The sequence below is a fragment of the Bombina bombina genome, chromosome 3, assembly GCF_027579735.1.
Source record: "Bombina bombina isolate aBomBom1 chromosome 3, aBomBom1.pri, whole genome shotgun sequence".
NCBI classification, from domain to species: Eukaryota; Metazoa; Chordata; class Amphibia; order Anura; family Bombinatoridae; genus Bombina; species Bombina bombina.
The window spans coordinates 1,190,548,995-1,190,565,984 of record NC_069501.1 but is presented as its reverse complement, the minus strand read 5'-3'; the positions used below and the strand labels follow the sequence as shown (position 1 = coordinate 1,190,565,984).

The following is a 16,990-nucleotide window of genomic DNA, read 5'->3' as shown; positions in this document are numbered from 1 at the left end:
CATGTGCATTATGGGTACCAACCAAACAAAATAATTGTAGTTAATAATATATAATCATATTATTCTGTCATAAAATTGTTTGTCGGTCAGAGTGCACGATGTTTAAGGCTGTCACCACCACCACCAGTAATACCAGCACTATCACTACCAGTGCAGAGTACGTGCCTGGTTCTACTTGTCTAATGAGCAGAAGTAGGACAAGCATCTAGAGGAGCAGTGGCAATTGTGACAGCAGCAGCAGGGTTATCTTCAGCATCTATTGTAGCAGGTAATCCCATGTCCACCAGGAGTAGGAGATATGCAGGGCCAACTGGTACTGTAACTTGTAGCATCAGCAGTAGTAAGGGTCGTCTAAGTCCACCCACAAAAGTATAGAGTGATTAAAACTTAAAGTGTAGTTGCTGAATTCAAATTGTTTGGCTCCAAGCCTAGTAGCATGATCTGGAGGGGGTCTGAGGTTACCAAGGAGCTTCCATGTGCAACTCTTTAGTCTACTACTAAAACTACCTGTACCAGTTTTTTTTCCCCCAATGCCTCCCTCACTTATTTTACTGCGAGTTCTACTACTCTCCTGATTTCCACCATATTTTATATCACAAGTCAGGTAGGTTTATCAGAAGGATGCATGCCCGTAGAAGCAGCAGGACATACATTGCAGTAATATATTATCACATTGTGCAAAGAAAAAGAGGGAATTATTGATCAGATTTCCCCAAATCTTTGGTCTGGCTGATGAGGATATATAATTGAGACTTCCAGCAGTCTTCTACAGCCACCTTTACTCTGAACTAGGAGGAACTTAACTATGACCCTGAGGAGGTATTGTAAGGAGGAGACTTACCAACAAAGGCTGGGTATTGTGGGGTTTAGGCCAATGGCCAGCAGTCTTCACCTGCATTGATTATCTGTCACTGTTCCCACCGTTCCATGCAGACAGCCAGGCGTGGTCATCCCTTTGGGGGCAAGCGAGGGACTTGAACCTGGGACCGCTTGTGTCCTAGGCTGGTTCTTTTGCCTCTAAGCCACGATTGCTTCTCTCTATTTCTGTTTGCATATAAGCCTTCCATTACCTTTCATTATCCTGCCTGCAGCACTGGGGCTGGACTGGATATTGCTTTGCCTGGATCACCTGTGCTCATTTACAACCTGTCAGTCAGGCTTACCTGGGACTTCCTAACAATTAGCAGCTCATTATCTGGCTATATAACCCTGCCTTTTCCTGTGCTCAGTCTCAGTTTCTTGCTTTGTTCCTGAATTCCCAAGACTGACCCTAGCTTGTGACCCCGGCTCTTTCGTCGTTTATCTGAACCTCTGGTTTCCTTTGATCTCTGCAATACCTTGACTACTCTCTTGGATTTACCCTTGTTTGTACAGCATACTCGGATCCTTAATTTTGCACACAGCCCACTTGCATTTATTCACAGCCCAGGTGGTTTTCTTACCTGATCACTTTGGGTTGTGATACCTGTACGGGTGAGCACATATCTCTGCTACAGACTCCAATCCAGGTAAGACCTTTACATTATCTCCATTGCCACCATCCTCTCCAATTGTAGAGTAGCCAGTTAGTGTCAATCCTACCCATGTTACCAGTTGCTATCTCTACCAGTAGTATATTGTGAGCATGACTTATGAATGTAGGCTCAAAATCTTTTGGCACAAGTAGGCAGTGTGTGCCTCATAGCGCAACCATATTGTAAGAGAAGTTCATCGCCCACTCTAAAATAAAGCAGCAATGCTGAATCAAGTCCTTTAGAACTTAAGTGCTGGGCCATTTTTTCCACAGAAATTCCCATAATGCTTTCTGAATTGGGCATACTAAAAAGGCAGATTGAATTTTTTTCTCATGTTACTGCAGTGAGAGTGCTTGCAAGAAATAAAACAACTACGACATTATCCTTCAGTTGAACATCCAGTGATGGCAAAGGCTAATGAGGCAAGCAATCAGCTGTCACACTTTCAAATACTGGCCTGTATGAGAAAGGTCTAGCTTACCATCTAGAAATGCAGTTTCCTGCTTGACCCAGTCTGTTTGTAGTTTGTTAGTAAAGTTTTCAAGGACCTATGATTAATACACAGTTTGAATACATGGCCCCATATATAAGTTATCGACTGTTTACTGGACATTTGCATTTATCTTTTAGGATTTCATTACAGAGTATAATGTCTGCCAAATACAACCCCATTTCCAAAAAAGTTGGGACAGTATGGAAAATGCAAAAGAAACAAACAAAAAGTCTTTAGAAAATTCAACCCCCCCCCCCGTACTATATTCAAAACACATTATTAACACATTATTTTATGTTTTACTTTGTGAATTTAATGTATTTTTGAAAATACACACTCATTTCAAATCTGATGACTGCAAAACATTCCAAAAAAGTTGGGATGGGGCAATTTAGGACTAATAGCGATGTGACAAGTTTAAATAAGAAGGTGATGGGAAACAGGTGAGGCAATCGTGTAATCATAGTATATAAGGAGCCTCCAAAAAAGGCCTTGTACTTAAAGAGAAAGGATGGGTCGAGGCTCGGAAATCTGCCAACAGATGTGTCAGCGAATAATCCAACACTTTGAGAACAACATTCCCCAAGACAAATCGTTAGGATTTTAGGCGTTTCACCTTCTACAGTGCACAATATAATTAAAAGATTCAAGGAATCCAGTCAAATCCCAGTGTGTAAAGAGCAAGGCCGAAAACGACTTCTAAATGTACGTAATCTCCGATCCCTCAGACTTCACTGTCTGTAATGGATATCCTGGGCTCAGGCATACTTTGGTTAACCTTTGTCAGTCAACACCATTCACCGCTGCATCCACAGATGCAAGTTAAAGGGGCATTACGGTCAAAATTTAACTGCACTTAGATGAATTACATATTTAAATACAAACATATTTGCAATATAAATGTATTGGCAAAATGATTCTAGTAAAAGTTATCACTGTTTTAGTGTTAACATTTTTCACTGCATGTTCATGTGAAGCATAGCTAGATATTCTCAGTGCACCAGCATTTGAAATACTGCAGCTTTTCAGAGCACCAGTGGGGCTTGTATCATGTCAGCTATTAACAAAATGGGTCTTTACCAGATGATATAAGCACCTTAGGCTCTCTGAGCAAGTGTTGTGTTTAAAATGCTGGTGCACGGTGCATACTTAAATAGACATTTGAAACAGCCATATCTTTTATTAGAAGCATTTTTGCTAATACATGTATATTACAAAATGCTTCTATTCAAAACTGAAATGCATCCGTTCAGATACCAATATTGGCTGGAATGTCCCTTTAAAGGGACAGTTTAAACCAATTTTTATATATCTACATGTAATAGACACTACTATAAAGAATAATATGCACAAATACTGATCTAAAATTCCAGTATAAAACCGTTTAAATACTTACTTATAAGCTCCTAGTTTAGCGCTCTTGAAAAGGTAACTAGAACACCCACTTTAAGTGGGAAATAACAGACACTCCCCCTTCCTCTGCATATGAAAAGACCCTTTACACAAACAGAAGGAAGCTGAAGTACGTATACTTCGATATTCTCCTAAAACTTTGGGGCTTGGTTATGAGTATGAAAATCAGAGCAATATTATTTAAAAATAAACAAAACTATACATAAAAAAAAACCTGTATTAGCTATATACATGGATCATCTACAAAACGTTTATGCAAAGAAAAATCGAGTGTATAATGTCCCTTTAAGGCTTTACTATGCAAAGCAAAAGCCATACATCAACACTGTCCAGAAGCACCACCCACTTCTCTAGGCTCAGTCTCACCTGAGATGGACAGTAGCACAGTGGAATTATGTTTTGTGGTCTAACGAGTCAACATTTCAAATAGTTTTTGGAAACAACAGCCATCGTGTTCTCTGGACCAAAGAGGAAAAGGATCATCCAAGCTGTTATCAGCGTCAGGTCCAAAAGCCAGCATCTGTCACTGTATGGGAGTGTGTCAGTGGCCATGGCATGGGTAACTGGCACATCGTTGAGGGCATCATTAATGCAGAAATATATGTATACATTTTGGAGCGACATATGCTGCCACCCAGACATCATCTTTTCCAGGGATGTCCCTGCATTTTCCATCAGGACAACGCCAAGACACGTTCTGCACGGATTACAAGTGCATGGTTGCATAAGCAGAGTGTACGAGTGCTTGAATGGCCTGCCTGCAGTCCTGACCTGTCTATGATTGAGAACATGTGATGCATTATAAAGCATAAAATAAGGCTACGAAGGCACTGTACAGTTGAACAGCTGAAAACATGTATAATGGATGCATGGGGGATATATAGTCAACTATCCCATCTTTTTTGGAGTGTGTTGCAGTCATCAAGTTTGAAATGAGTGTATATTTTCAAAAATACATTAAATTCACAAAGTAAACATCAAATAATGTGTTAATAATGTGTTTTGAATATAGTACAGGGTAAATTGAATTTTCAAATGACTCTTTTTGTTTGTTTTTTTGCATTTTTCATACTGTCCCAACTTTTTTGGAATCGAGGTTGTAGTATTTTCCTCTTAAGTGACAATTAATACAATTCTTTCTGAAAAAATGCACACATGATCAGCTACGTCCCTTAATTTTATGGTCATAATAATGGAATTACTCTTTTCAAACAATTTTACTTGTGGATGCAAGCTTTTACTGTAAACAGTTTTAAATGGAGACACTTCACATGCAATATTTAATCTACTCCTTCAATCTCCTGACATGTGCTGCTATTTCACTACATAATATGCCACCAGGAACCACTCACGATTTTGAAGAAAGACATCTACCTTGCTAAAGATGGCTATGAATTGGCCAAGACTGACAGTGTTTTGGCTCAAGTTTTCTGTGATATACCAAAAGTCTTTAAAAGTGTCACTAACTGACCAATCATGGTCCACTCATCTCTGTGAATGGGCTTCGGATCCCAATGAATTGACAATAAACCATAGCATGGAGGCTAGCCCTCTGCTGCTCCAACATTCCACCATCTTCAAAGTCAATTTCCACCTAGTAATGATGTTGTCTTGCTTAACACGATGCTGGGAAAGCCCTTCCATCTCCTGTTCCGGCCTAAGATGGTGATTGCTTTTAAAACTGCTGTGGAAGAGGACTGTAGTACTTCTGAACTGCAGTGTATTGTGCTTATGTGAAATGAAGTTTCATAAAAACTGACCAAGGAATAAGTGCACCAACTTCATAAAACAGAAGGTTCGAAATGTAAGTTTTGATTTAAAACACTGAAGATAATGAGGATGATATAAGGCTTTCAACAGGAATTACATTTTTTGGCATGTCTTTTTTCGCCTTCATTTAAGGAGTTGCTGTATAAAAATCTAGAAGGCGGACAACTTCAGAAAAGCTGCTGCCCACTGTTGCTCCTGCTGTTCCTGCTCTGTGAAGGTCATCAGCCAATGACAAATCCTTTGGGGACAGCTATACACATTGTGCAACAGAGTTTGGCACATATCTTTGTTTGCTTGGTCCTGGATTCTTGCATTTGTTTCAGGCCATACCTATATCCTTGTGGTAGGCGTTCATGATGACAACGTCAGACTGGAGGCTGGCTTTAAAGTCAGATAAGATGTTTGACAATACGTGCAGTACACACAAGTTAGGAAGAAGAAACAGAAAATACAGTGATTGCTGCAGTACTAGTGCACATTCCACACAGTTGTGCATCTTTCAGAAGTTCCCTCCCTTCACTAACGCATCATTTTCAAAACAGATCTCTCCCTACTTATAAGTCTACAAGGAAAACTTCAAATGTGTTTAAGGAGCAGGTGTGTGAGATGGTGAGGAATGTGAGAACTTTATTTCCTTAAACTGATACTACTTTCACTCCATTTTTAACTTTCTTTGGGGTTGTATTTATGGGGTTAGTGTACTATAATTTAGAGGCCTACTTCAGTAACTCTGCTGCCTCTCCTGCTTCTGCCCTTCCTGCTCTGTGTTGGTCATCATCACTTAAAGTCATAGAAAACTGTTGGCCACTGTGTCCTAGGGTCTCTAAGCATGTGTTTATCCTTCCTCCCTTGTATTTTTGGGGATTGTGTACGAGGCCTTCCTAGTTTAGTAACTGCTTGCTGCTGCCACTGCTGCTCCTGCCCTTCCTGCTCTGTGGTAGTCATCATCTGTAAAACCCAAATCCTCAGAGAACTGCTGGCAGCTGTATCTGATGGACTCTTAATAAATGCTTGTTCTCCTCCCTTGCAGGTGTATTTTTGAGTTTATGTACTTTAATCAGATGCCTACCTAGTTAAGTAAGTCTACTGTCTGCTGGTGCCACATCTCCTGCTACAGCAGTTGTGTGAGAAAGTGAGGGATGTGGGTACTTTAGCATGAAGGATTTGAAAAAGAATGAGAGAGTTAAATAAAAAAATGTACTGAAAGGTTGTAGTGGTGGGAGTTGAAGAGTTAGAAAGGGGGGAGATAGGGTGCTGGGGAAAGGTAGAAATAGTCAATAATTGATATTACAGTAATTACCAGATGCTTTTCATTTAAATTTATTGTTTGAATTTTTTTTTTTTTAATTTGTTCTAGTTCCTGTATTTTCTCGTCTCCCATGAATGAATCTTTCAATTGTTCGCATTTACTAGCAGTGTAATGTTGTTACTAAAAGGAATGTGTTGGGGGCTACCCATAGGTATTTAAGTAACTGAACAAAATTCTTATTGAAATATTTATCCTAACTGAATACGATCAAACTAAATTCAGAGGACCCAAAATGGTCAAAAATCTGATCAGAATGTTTTAGAAAAACCAAATGTTTTGATTGTGGATATGTCTAGAGTAGAGGGGTTATTGTCAATTGATGAGCCTCTAGATTTCACATGGTCAACAAACATTATTTAAATAGATAATTGCTTAAGAGTTAAAAAACTGTAAACATAAATTGTATTTGTTCATTTAAATTGATATTGTTATAACTGTAACAGTCTTACTCAAACTGAAGCTCAAGTGTGTTTAAAGGGACAGTCTACACCAGAATATTTATTGTTTTAAAAGATAGATAATCCCTTTATTACCCATTCCATAGTTTTGCATAACCAACACAGTTATATTAATACACTTTTTACCTCTGTGATTACCTTGTATCTAAGCATCTTCTGACAGCCCCTTTATTTAGTTCTTTTGACAGACTTGCATTTTAACCAATCAGTGCGGGCTCCTAGGAGCTCCGCGTGCGTGAGCACAGGGTTATCTATATGAAACACATGAACTAACACCCTCTAGTGGTGAAAAACTGTCAAAATGCCCTGAGCTAGGAGGTGGCCTTCAAGGGCTTAGAAATTAGCATATGAACCTCCTATATTTAGCTTTCAACTAAGAATACCAAGAGAACAAAGCAAAATTGGTGATAGAAGTAAATTGGAAAATTGTTTAAATTTATCTGCCCTATCTGAATAATGAAAGTTTGTTTTGGACTAGACTGTACCTTTAAGCACAAAAATAAATTAAAACCACACCTTGCACATTAAAAAAATAATCATCTACAAGTAAAATTGTATTTTACCCAAAATATCTTGTATAGCTGAAATAGTTTAATAAATATGCATGAATGAAAACCTGTTAACATTTAAATTGTGTAACATAAAATGGAAATATTGGAGTTTGATTGTCGGCATAGTGATATCTATTATGCATTCTGTTTGCTAAATGATTCATTTTCTTTTACATTTGAAATAGCTTACATTTAAAATGAATTTGTAATCCTTTATTATTTGATGTAATAGCATGTTAAACTATGCTACAGTTCACTGATTCAAATTCCAAAATATCAAGTTTTGCAGTACGTATTAGTATCTTTTTACTATATTAATAATACATTTAAAAGACAAGATTTTCCTCTCTTCATTGAGCATGGAGCAATAAAGGCTAAGGACATTTGTTACATTTCTTTGAAAAATAAGGACTTTAAAAGAAAAAAAAAATAATCTTCATGCTGTAGTTCTATCTAAATGGAAACTTAGAGACACTTGGGTAGATTTCTTATGCTGCGGATGCAGCTGTTTCTGCGCAAACCTTCAGGTGGTGGACAGCAATCATCCAGATCGGATACGATCGGGATGATTGACAGCCTCTGCTAGCGGCCGATTTGCTGCGAATGTGCAGTGGTGGCATTGCACAGGCATTTCACTAGAAATGCTTGTGCAATGTTAAATGCCGACAGCGTATGCTGTCGGCATTTAGTGATGTCGTGTGGACATGATCCGCTACAGCGGATCATGTCCACCCGACACTTGATAAATCTACCCCACCGTACCTATCAAAAAAAATGTTTTAACTTGATGTAATTTAAAGAAGAAATTGCCTTATCATGTTCTAGTTGTTTTTGCTTGCAGTATATGGGGCGTAGTGTACATCATTTAAGATTTATATTTTCCTTTGAGAGCGAGCAAAAACCATTAATTACTCTGCTTTTTATGTTTGTTTGAGAATGTAAACCGTGTTATGAATATACTTTTTTTTTTTTTTTAATTTTGGGTCTTCTTAATTTTTATAATCAGCAATAAAAGTTTTGGTTTTAGTTAAGTTAACTTTTAAAGAAAAGCTGTAAATAAATGAATTACATATTTTAATATATTTAATATATTTGTTTGAGAACATAAGCATGGTCTTTTATCATCACATTATATATAATTTTTTTTGGTTATATATTGGACATGTAGAGTTTTGATAATAATAACACATGAATCAATATAAGTGAGTGATAATATATATTATCTTATAATGTAAACTCAATCAGCATGATTTACTTATCATATACAAATTTTATATCCTATAAATATCCCTTCACAGTTGAGCTAGAATATGGAGTAAATCCTCCCCCACACTTTGTTTAAACTGGTTATGTACTGAGCTTATAATGTGGGGAGTGGTATACACAAATGCACACCACACCCTTTAGGGTGCGCCTCCCAGTTGCCAAAAAATCAGATAGGTAAATAGTCTAGAACCTAGACATAAAACAATACACACAGTAACACAGGATAAACCAACAGAACAGTGAACTATACAGTAGGTATAGGTATGTTAATGTCCATTCATCAATCAAGTCCCACTATCTGGCGGCAGCACTCTGTCAAAGGATGGTCGTCCTGATGGTTAGATACTGCAAATAGAAGAACACAGAGGCGCCACCATGGCCCAGTACCACCAAAACAAAGAAATAAATATATAGAAGGCACTATATATACTCACAAACGTCAAGCACCCAGGTGGTGCTAGTGGGGCAGGCTGAAACTTCACAGTAGTTCAGCTCACTGATATACCTCCAAATAGATCCAGTCGGTGTTCCTTGAGAGCCTAAGATCCTATGCCTAAAAAAGAGAGAGGCAAACCAACATGGCCTAGTATTGTTTGAGCCCAGGGAGAATATAGCCCTAATGGGTATACTCACAGAAAACAAAGCACCTCCAGGTGCAATATCAGCAAGCTGGAACCATAAGTCGCCCAGTAGACAAACCACGGCAAGTGATCCTCCGCTTCCAGTAGTATAACGGTGGATAGGAGAGGGGTGTATGAAGCCCCACAACAGGTTATTAGGTCAAAATACCACACCAGCAAGTGTATATAAAAGTAAAAATCTTTAATAACACAGCGACGCGTTTCTCAGCCGCCTATGGGCTGTTTCATCAGGCTATAATAAAACATTAAAAAATACACTTGCTATATACTAAATTAAAAAACTAAAACATTATCTGATTGGACAATCAATTAAAAATCCAGCCAATGTGTGATCTTTCTCAATCAATTACTATGGTAACAATTTAGTTAGTATTCGGGTGGATAGGTGTGGCCAGGTGTGCACCTAATTAGCAAACTGACACACCACCTAGCTTGCAACCCCTGTTGCTAATTGTTGCCATAGTGACCACCTAACAGTACAAACACAATATAAGTTTATCTAATGACAGTACATACACATTAAAAGTTTATCTCATACACATAACACATTTACATTTGATTAGCACAAAGGAATAATGACAAGTACTCAGTAGTTCATTTAGTGCCCATCTCCAGAGTTGTACTTATGAGAGGTCAAAGCGCAACCGGAAGGTAGTCCGGAGCTCATATGTGATCTATAAGTGCCTTACCGGCCTGATATTAATAGTATCACCAGCCCCATATGAGAACCTTTGTTGGATTCAATATGTGAAAGCATATTGAATCTATGTATAGGAGTGGTGATCAATGTATAGTGGGCTGTGTGCAAACATAGAGCTGTCATTATGAAATTCTGCGTGTCTTAGCGTAAAAGCCTTCTTAACATGAATACCTTATTGTCAATGTAATTCTTTCATATCGATCTTTTGTGCCAAAAGGCATCTGTTTACCCAATTGCTAGATCCTACTCGATGTTTGTGGATGACCCCAGACGCCTTCGGATGCGTCTCACTCTCTAACTATGTGATGTTACTTTGTTTAAAAATATCGGAGCTATTCTCCAATCGTTCTGGTGGCTCTGAGGGGAGTGTACATCCGCTCCAATGAGAATGCTTGTTGTGGGCGGGATAAGCACCTGATCGAATCCTATTCCTTTTGAATTAACATACATGTTAGCCCCAGAAATGGGAGCGCGAATGAGAGCACTCTTCATCACGCCCTTACGGCACACCTCCCATTTACTCTGCTACTATTGGTCTGAGGGCTTGTGAGGCATGTTCACCTACCCTATAGAGCCTTTGCAGTAAGCCAGGACAGTATTGGTCCTGACCTCGGTATAAGGTGCCTATATCGTGTTGAACGCACAGGGATATGTGTCTTGTGACTGAAATAAAAAATAAAGATAATAAGAAGTGAAAAATAATAAAATTTATTGCTAGCGGAACCCTGACATTTAAGACAATCTGTCATTGTATGTTGTATCGTGCAAACGATCGGAGGGAGGGGGGGGTGGGGGATATAACAAACAAAGGAACTATTTGTTAATGGCCCAGAGATACATGATGCTGTTATATCTCGTTACAATGTACCATACTGGGCTGAACCCACTGTACTAATATAATAGTGATGGTGATAATATAGAAGGAAGTAATAATAAACCTATTTTATTTTGTGTACTTCTTAGTGAGAACAAATAGTGAGTGGGATTCTAATGTGTAATAGATGTGCTAGTGACCCAGTGGTGTTTAACCAGTGTAAACTGATATTTTTATCTATATAATGTATATATATATACCTTAACTTAAATAAATTATAATAAGTGGACTGTGATAATCTAATATTGTAGGTAGTGCAGTGTCGGACAGTCTAATGTAATACAGTAGTGGTGCTGTGCCAGTAAGTGACTTTTTAGTTAATATAGATTAGATGATGCCTCCAATGTTACCCATAGATAAATCACTATAAGCTATTAGTGGAAACATTATTATACAATACTTGTAATACGTGAGTATAAGTGGTGTGTCATTGTGACTAACAGTGTGTCTAGAAAATAGAATAATGGGTAAAAGATGGGATAGATTGTTTAACTGATGATGAAAACTCATATGGTGCTTGTGGTGGTCTAATCATATAAATGAATGAAAGAATGTGTAAGTGTATAATATAATAAAATATGTTAGGGGTGTGAGAGTTAACTGACATCTATGTACAGGGAATTGACAATTTGTGAGTCAATATTTAGCTAGCCTTGGGTAATGGCAGCTATTACATTATCAAGCCTACAACCTATTGGTAACTAAAGAAACCGATCTCACAATTCATCATTAGGGGAGAACACTAGTGGACAGGATGGAGGGGGAGAGGGAGAGTGGGGTATGATATCCCCATCCCCTAGCACCATAAATTGTTCGGTCATCAGAATGCCGCCATGTCAAGGTTCTCATTAAGACCATCTGGCTGTAGAGTTTGTAATTTTTTAATCCAGAAGGTCTCAACATTTGGATATTCTGTTTTTAGGAGTGACAGAACTTCCGGGGATTACTTCCCCCCATGGGTTAGTGAGCCCACCGTTAGTGGAGGTGTGCTTGTCCCTGACAACCTTGCTAGGGGCTAGCACATTTTTTAGAGTAGGTGCTCTCCTAAACACCACTTTTGGCTTGGTTCCTATAATTTCCTTGAGCGTGGGGTCATTTCTTAGAACTGACCAATGTTTGTTCAGAATTTTAGTAATCTGATGATGGTTAGAGTTATATTTAGTGATGAATAAAGGCGGGTTGCTTTCTTTGAATGATTCTTGATGTCTGTGTTTCTTAATGAAATAACCTGACCTATCCTCGTTCCTTACCCTGAGAGTTTCACGATTTATCAGGTCCTGTGGATAACCTTTCTCAAGAAACCTTTCGCCAATTATTGTGGCTTGTGAGTCATAATCCTCCAAAGTGGAACAATTTCTTCTAATTCTCCTAAATTGTCCGTATGGGACATTGTTCTTCCAGCACTTGTAGTGATTGCTCTCATAATGGAGAAAGCTATTGCAATCAACAGTTTTGAAGAAAGTTCTTGAGGAGACCTTACCATCTGGTGTCTTCCCCAGAACAAGATCTAAAAATTCAATTTCCTCTTTTTTTATATTATGGGTAAAAGAAATCCCAAAAGTGTTATTGTTCAAGTGATCTATAAATCCCCTAATGTCCTCTTCTGACCCTTTGAAAATGAATAGCAAATCATCAATATAGCGGCCATAGAACACCAGGTTCGCTCCAAAATGGGTATCGTAAATGTAAGTTTGTTCGAAGCAACCCATGAACAGGTTTGCAAAGCTAGGAGCGAACCTGGTGCCCATGGCCGTTCCCTTGATTTGAAGATAATATCTACTTTGATATAAAAAGTAGTTGTGCTTGAGAATGAAGTTAATCAGTTGAATAATGAAGTCTATTTGTTGTACAGGCATGTACATATCTTGTTCCAAAAAGGACCTCACTGCTCTAGTGCCTATTTCATGTTCAATATTTGAGTAAAGGGCTCCTACGTCACAAGTCACCCACCAACAATGTTCATTAAGACTGACTTCTTCTAATTTAGTCAATAGATCAGTAGAATCCCTAATATAGGAAGGAAGAGTAATCACGAATTTTTGCAAAAATTGGTCTATATAAGCTGATAGTGAGTCGGTGAGGCTCCCTATCCCTGCAATAATAGGCCTGCCTTGAGGTTTTATAGGGTCCTTGTGGACTTTGGGCAGGTACACTCCCCTCAGAGCCACCAGAACGATTGGAGAATAGCTCCGATATTTTTAAACAAAGTAACATCACATAGTTAGAGAGTGAGACGCATCCGAAGGCGTCTGGGGTCATCCACAAACATCGAGTAGGATCTAGCAATTGGGTAAACAGATGCCTTTTGGCACAAAAGATCGATATGAAAGAATTACATTGACAATAAGGTATTCATGTTAAGAAGGCTTTTACGCTAAGACACGCAGAATTTCATAATGACAGCTCTATGTTTGCACACAGCCCACTATACATTGATCACCACTCCTATACATAGATTCAATATGCTTTCACATATTGAATCCAACAAAGGTTCTCATATGGGGCTGGTGATACTATTAATATCAGGCCGGTAAGGCACTTATAGATCACATATGAGCTCCGGACTACCTTCCGGTTGCGCTTTGACCTCTCATAAGTACAACTCTGGAGATGGGCACTAAATGAACTACTGAGTACTTGTCATTATTCCTTTGTGCTAATCAAATGTAAATGTGTTATGTGTATGAGATAAACTTTTAATGTGTATGTACTGTCATTAGATAAACTTATATTGTGTTTGTACTGTTAGGTGGTCACTATGGCAACAATTAGCAACAGGGGTTGCAAGCTAGGTGGTGTGTCAGTTTGCTAATTAGGTGCACACCTGGCCACACCTATCCACCCGAATACTAACTAAATTGTTACCATAGTAATTGATTGAGAAAGATCACACATTGGCTGGATTTTTAATTGATTGTCCAATCAGATAATGTTTTAGTTTTTTAATTTAGTATATAGCAAGTGTATTTTTTAATGTTTTATTATAGCCTGATGAAACAGCCCATAGGCGGCTGAGAAACGCGTCGCTGTGTTATTAAAGATTTTTACTTTTATATACACTTGCTGGTGTGGTATTTTGACCTAATAACCTGTTGTGGGGCTTCATACACCCCTCTCCTATCCACCGTTATACTACTGGAAGCGGAGGATCACTTGCCGTGGTTTGTCTACTGGGCGACTTATGGTTCCAGCTTGCTGATATTGCACCTGGAGGTGCTTTGTTTTCTGTGAGTATACCCATTAGGGCTATATTCTCCCTGGGCTCAAACAATACTAGGCCATGTTGGTTTGCCTCTCTCTTTTTTAGGCATAGGATCTTAGGCTCTCAAGGAACACCGACTGGATCTATTTGGAGGTATATCAGTGAGCTGAACTACTGTGAAGTTTCAGCCTGCCCCACTAGCACCACCTGGGTGCTTGACGTTTGTGAGTATATATAGTGCCTTCTATATATTTATTTCTTTGTTTTGGTGGTACTGGGCCATGGTGGCGCCTCTGTGTTCTTCTATTTGCAGTATCTAACCATCAGGACGACCATCCTTTGACAGAGTGCTGCCGCCAGATAGTGGGACTTGATTGATGAATGGACATTAACATACCTATACCTACTGTATAGTTCACTGTTCTGTTGGTTTATCCTGTGTTACTGTGTGTATTGTTTTATGTCTAGGTTCTAGACTATTTACCTATCTGATTTTTTGGCAACTGGGAGGCGCACCCTAAAGGGTGTGGTGTGCATTTGTGTATACCACTCCCCACATTATAATTTGTTATAGGTCAACATTAGGGATTGCTGCATCTTTTATATCTCACACATATATATTATATATATTTATTATCCTAGTGGGTCACTATCAGAATTGTACATCCCAATATGTTATCCTCATCTGAGCGAGCCAACAGGAGGGCTACCTCAGAACATATTGGTACTGACCCATCCAACCCTCCAATGTCTCTGCAATCCTCCTTTAACAAACTTGAAACCCTATTGAAAACGGAACATAGACATTGGTGGGATTTGGATACCCTTAAGAAATATAAAAACAAAAATCAAATACCTAGGGGACTTAGGATGTTCAAAAACTGTTCATTCAAAAACAATGAAGAGGTACTTAAGGATTGGGAAAATGCTCTTAACACTTGCTCCATGACACTAATTGATATATTGATCAAGCACAGACAAACACTTGTTGACGAAGTGGGGTCTGAGATTGATCAACTACAAAAAGATATTGATATATACAAATCATCTCCCCTTTATGAGAACCTGAGAAAGGAAACATACGATAAAGCTGATGAATATCAACATATAATTATTTCCAACAAAAATAAAAAAATGGAGAGGGATAATGAGGATTATTCTAAAGGGGAAGTATATACTTACAATCGGAACAATAGAACGCCCAGGTTCAATGTCAATGCCAACACTACAAATTCCAATAGATTCAATTCTAGTGGGGGCTGGCAAACAGTAGCTTACAAGAACCGTTCTGCTCCCCCACACTATTCACATGGCGGGGGACCACAAACTGACTATAGAACGAATTCAGCATCTAATTTCTCACCACACACTAATCAAAGTTATAACAACCAATCCCATCACCAACCTAACTATAGGAATAGGGAACATATCCCTGCCAAACCTCACTTTTCCAATAGGCCTCATACACCACAATCATCCTCATATCATCGCACCAGCTAATATAATGAACAATATAAGGATAGGAATAGTGAGTCTGGTGAACAGTTCAATCATAGAAATAGAGAGTCCAATACTTCTACTTATCACCCTCACAATAGGATTAATAATACACATAATGGCACTATCAATTACAACACTTCCATGTCTACTATGCACTTTGACAAAAGAGGCCCTAATTCCAATATAGAGCCCCATGACACCGATCAAAGAGTACAACACAATTATGAACATCCCAACAGATATCAGGCATTGCAGAATATGGGTGATGCTAACAATGCCAATGGTACTAATACCAATTCACAAGTTTCTTTTTTAGGGGTGGATCATTATCCGAGGGACCCCCCAGTTTGGCAAGGGCCTTTGGGACCACCCCTTTCACAAAGGCTAAAAAGACCATTCGGAAACGAGGAACAAGAGGCAAATCCATCGCCCGCAAAAAGGAGAAATTAGAAAGGCTCAAAAAAGGTATTTTTAACTTATCATCACATGTCCTCACAGAAGACGAAATCAGAGTCTTGGGCAGAGGTCTGTCTTTCAGCCCTTCTAATCAATTTAAGGTCTATGAAGTCTTTGTCGATGTTAATAGTTATATCAGGAAATTAGCTTTGCAGAAATATTTTGCAGACAAAAAAATCAAGAATGATAACCTCAGACCCATCACAACAGACCTAATGGACTCCCATCTTAATGAAGGTTTGATTACCTATGAACCCCATATACTTATGGAGGATCTATTTGATGAGTATATTCATACTAACCTTAGGCCCAAATCTACCTTCATTCCACCTAGGAACAATGGCAATCATATTGAAATATTTGCTAACCTGGTGTTGGAAGACTTAGACAAATTGGCCAAAAAACAAAAAAAGTTAAGGTACAAAAACAACCTCAATCCAAATGAAAGAAAAGCTCTCGCCAGGCTTATGAACAGATCCGACTTGGTGATCAGACAGGCAGACAAGGGGGGGGGCATAGTCTTGCAAGATATGCAAGACTACCTACTGGAGGCGAATCGAATATTAAACAACAAAGAATATTATAATATCCTTTGTGGGGACCCCACCCCCATCTTTTTTGAACAATTAAACAACATTCTACAGAAGGGTGTCAATATGGGTATTATGTCCAAAAATGAAAGAGACTATTGTCTCCCTAAATATCCCTGCACTGCTTTTTACTATCACCTGCCCAAAGTCCACAAGGACCCTATAAAACCTCAAGGCAGGCCTATTATTGCAGGGATAGGGAGCCTCACCGACTCACTATCAGCTTATATAGACCAATTTTTGCAAAAATTCG

General features: G+C 38.6%; 1 protein-coding gene across 1 annotated transcript in view; it reads left to right on the top strand.

The window, feature by feature from the left end:
* LOC128654617 (melatonin receptor type 1B) overlaps nt 1-16,990 on the top strand; it is a 417,516-nt gene that overhangs the window by 239,440 nt on the left and 161,086 nt on the right. The window lies entirely within an intron of this gene.